Raw genomic sequence first — 4,238 nt, forward strand, 5'->3', positions numbered from 1 at the left:
GTCTAAGTATCAAGTGCTCTAAAATTCTTTGACTCCAAATCGACGGAGCTCCACATCGCAGTGCTCCTATTCCGAGTGGCTTTTAAGCAGCTCTAACCTAACCTAACCTACCTGTGTGTTTTCAAGTTTTCGACAAAAACAGGTTAGGACCAGTTGCTTTTTAGACCACTTGCTACTTAGACCAGTTGCTTCTTAGACCACTTGCTTCTCAGACCAGTTGCTTCTTAGATCACTTGCTACTTAGACCAGCTGCTTTTTAGACCAGCTGGTTTTTAGACGAAATAATACTAACCCACTTTATTTTAACCCCCGACGCAAAAATAGGGGTGTCACACACAAAGGGTCTATATTGACTCCTACAACTTGAAACTTTCGATTTGGTTTATCCATACCGTTGTTTGTCATAATCGGTGCTCGTCATATTATCTTTGGTCATAATTTCAATAGTCATAATTTTCTTTCGCCCCCATTCATTAGTCATACCTATTGAATTTCATACCGTTATTGGTCATAACATTTAATGTGGTGATTGTATAAAAGATAGAAATTCAAAAGGAATATTATTATTTGACATAACGCATTTTTGTTAGCTGATACTTTTTGTAAGGGGTCACAATTCTAACCTAACCTACCTATGGCAGCTGTTTTTATATAAGGGGTCGCAGTTCTAACCTAACCTAACCTACTTTTCTGGCACCTGTTTTTTGTAAGGGTCGCACGCAATCCTTTTTTTTTTTTTCGGTGGGAAAATGCGTTACGCACTATCGCTGCGCCGTGAGGACGATGCAGGGGGTGTATGGGACTATATTCTCCCCTTCCTTCCTTCCAATTGGGAAGGAAGGAAGGGGGGAGGCCTACCCATTAAAAACCCACCGGTATTCCTTCACCAGCCAAGTATGCGGATGCCATGGGAGCACTGGGAGACACCACGACACCCTCTGGCCGGCCCGGTCTAACCGGGTCCTCCTCTCCGTGAGGGGGGATCAGGAATACTCGATTCCCCCCATTACCCTTGTGGGTCGTTCTGGCTAGAAGGGGAGCCCCTATCCCCCACTAGCCGACTCCACTAGGGAAGAATGGCGGCGAATTGTCGTCGCCTTCTTCCCAACCGTCTGCGCCGGAGCGGGTGCGCAAGGGGATCGTTCTCGCGCTCTCGCTCCTTCTCCTCTTTCTGCGAAATGATTTCTTCGCAGAAGGAGGCGACGGCCTCCCAAGGGTCGCAATCCTAACCTAACCTAACCTAACCTGCTTTTTTGCCAGCTGGTACTTTTAACCCCCGACGCAAAAAGAGGGGTGTTATAAGTTTTTAAAAGTAGTCACAGTTCTAACTTCCTAATGTTTTAATGTATGACATGTATTATTTCTGAATTTTAAAATTATTCCTTTAAAACATTAGAGAATAAAATGGTATGATTAATAATAATAGTAAATATAAAAATATTTATGAAAATAAACGGTTTGCCTTTTGATATTATGCTGATCAATTTTATGACTTTTGTCTTGTATGGCATGTAACATTATTCTGCTTAATCATTATATTTATTTCGCGTTATACATAACAACAATTATGACTATTGATTATTATGACCAAAAATAATATGGGTAAGTACCAAGTTCTGACTATCCAAAATCGAAACAATAAAATTATGGTTGTCAAAGGGATCCCGTGTCACAAGTTGGACGCCAGTGTTTTTCTGTCTGTGGCATCGTAGCTCTCAAATAGATGAACAAATTTCGATGTTTTTTACGTGAAAGCAAGTTTCCTTGCGCTGATTAATAACTATTTATGTTTGATATAAATCGGTTCAGCTGTTTTTGTGATATTGGACCTTTCTAAGTTGGTTATCAAAACTAATTTACTCTAAGAGTAATAATTTCAACGTAGAGTTCTTAAGAAGCTTTAAAGCTAAGAAATAACCTTGCAACTTAATGTGGAATAAATAATAAGTGGATACTTACGTATTTTCACAGTTGCAGCTGCCACTAAAAGTTTAATCGGGCCAGGGTTGCCAACACTTATTTACTTATTCACAGCCAAGTATTGTGAAGTAAAGTGTCCCCTGATGCGTATTTGGTATGGTATACATTTCGATAAGTAAACTGAGCGGCAAACAATCTGGCGCTCAATCATCATCATCATCATCCCAGCCTATATACGTCCCACTGCTGGGCACAGGCCTCCTCTTAGAACAAGAGGGCTTGGGCCATAGTTCCCACGCGGGCCCAGTGCGGATTGGGAACTTCGCACGAACCATTGAATCGCTTCGCAGGTTTGTGCAGGTTTCCTCACGATGTTTTCCTTCACCGCAAAGCTCGTGGTAAATTTCAAATGTAATTCCGCACATGAATTTCGAAAAACTCAGAGGTGCAAGCCGGGGTTCGAACCCACGACCCTCTGCTTGAGAGGCGATAGGTCAAACCACTAGGCCACCACGGCTCTCAAATGGCGCTCAAATGTATGCATTAATAGGTAATTTTGTATTGAGAGTGGGCCAAATTTTGTGCCGCTGAGTATTATTATTTGTCATTGTTAAGGCAATACGCCTGTTCTGAGAGCAGGCCTGTGCCCAGCAGTGGGATGTATATAGGCTGGGATGATGATGATGAAGGCAATACGATCGTAAGAGTTTGCTGCACACTCATATTGGTTTTTCGTGTTTTATCATCAGTAACAATCCATGGGTTAGTCAAATAATAAAAATATACAAATCCATATTATGTATATTGAACATTATTAATATTAACACAGCGAATAGCTTACAAAAATGGACATTGATTTTAAATTATTAATTAAGTTAGTTACACAAAAAACATCAAGGAAAATAACAAAGGTAGATACACGGTAGATACTTCAACTATTAAGTATAAGTATGTTACATTTACTTATTATCAACGGGATCGTTAAAGCGAGCAAAATGTTACTCTCATTTGACGAACTTATATTATATCAATAAAATTTTGATTTAAAACATTTTCTTTATTGAAATTGAAAAATTCGAGTGTTCATTGTATTTTTCTTTAATTTTAAATAAGTAATTTGATATTGTGATGCGAAGCAAGGCAGATTAATCGAATTTCAAATGTAAGTAGGAGCAGGGGTTGGACACTCCGCAGGTAAAAGTATATTTACTTATTTATTAAAGGTAGTTTATCGAATTAAGATAAAATACCCCCTGTTATCTTTATTCATCGGCGAGTGGGACCCTGCAGGGCTACTACGAAACTCGAAACTCGAAGTTCGTGTCGTGCGGTCCGTCTCGTTCTTGTATTTAATAGTATAAGATCAGTGAGTATGTGTCAGAGGGACCGCACGACACGAACTTCGAGTTGCTGTGCTCTTGGCGCCAAACCGGTTTCGAGTCAACGGTGCCCAACGGAATTTGAACGCTCGTGTAAGTTTCAATTTCGCGTGCAAGTCGTAAGAGTACAGAAAGATTTAAATCTAAACTTGACTTTTGTTCGAGAGAGTCCCTTCAGGAGGGTAGTACTATTAGTTATTCTGTGGTAGGAGGAGATATTACTGCTTCATTTAAATATCTAATACCTCTAAACGAGCAATTCTTGTATGAAATATATATATATATATTTCGGGGATATAGGAAACGGCTCCAACGATTTCGATGATTTTTGGTATGTAGGAGTTTTCGGGGATGAAAAATCGATCTAACTTGGTCTTATTTCTGGGAAAACGCTGGTTACCGAGTTTTAGCCCGAGTGGAGCTCGGTCGCCCAGGTACTTTTACTTGAGTGGTAAGGTAGACGTCGAGTATTGGGTCACTGGCCCAGTAGGTTTTATGTCATTAGCATTAATTTTATGTCATTATACTGTCGCAAATGTAAAAAAAAATATTATCATGATATTTATTTATAAGTACTTAATTTGCTTATAAAGTTGCTTTTGACGTCGAGTGAAGTTAAACGTTCTTTTAGTACACATAAATGGTTTTGTAATGAGAAAACTAACAGCCTGAGCCGGACCCCAAGACAATGTTGCGAAATCAATAGTTATTTACTTTTATAAGATTTTACAGCAAACATTTTGTTATACTTTTATTTAGTGGACCGTTTTACCGTATAAAAATTCAACAACTACCTACAAAATTTGCGATTTTAAGTAGTTTTATTGTTTTGCCGCAGACATTTCGATTTCAGTTCATTAGCAATATAGTTGATAGGGTATGTATTATAAGACCGACAAATCATAATACCTACAGTTGAAATGTCGACGCATAACACAT

This window comes from Choristoneura fumiferana, chromosome 21 (assembly GCF_025370935.1).
Source record: "Choristoneura fumiferana chromosome 21, NRCan_CFum_1, whole genome shotgun sequence".
Taxonomy (NCBI): domain Eukaryota; kingdom Metazoa; phylum Arthropoda; class Insecta; order Lepidoptera; family Tortricidae; genus Choristoneura; species Choristoneura fumiferana.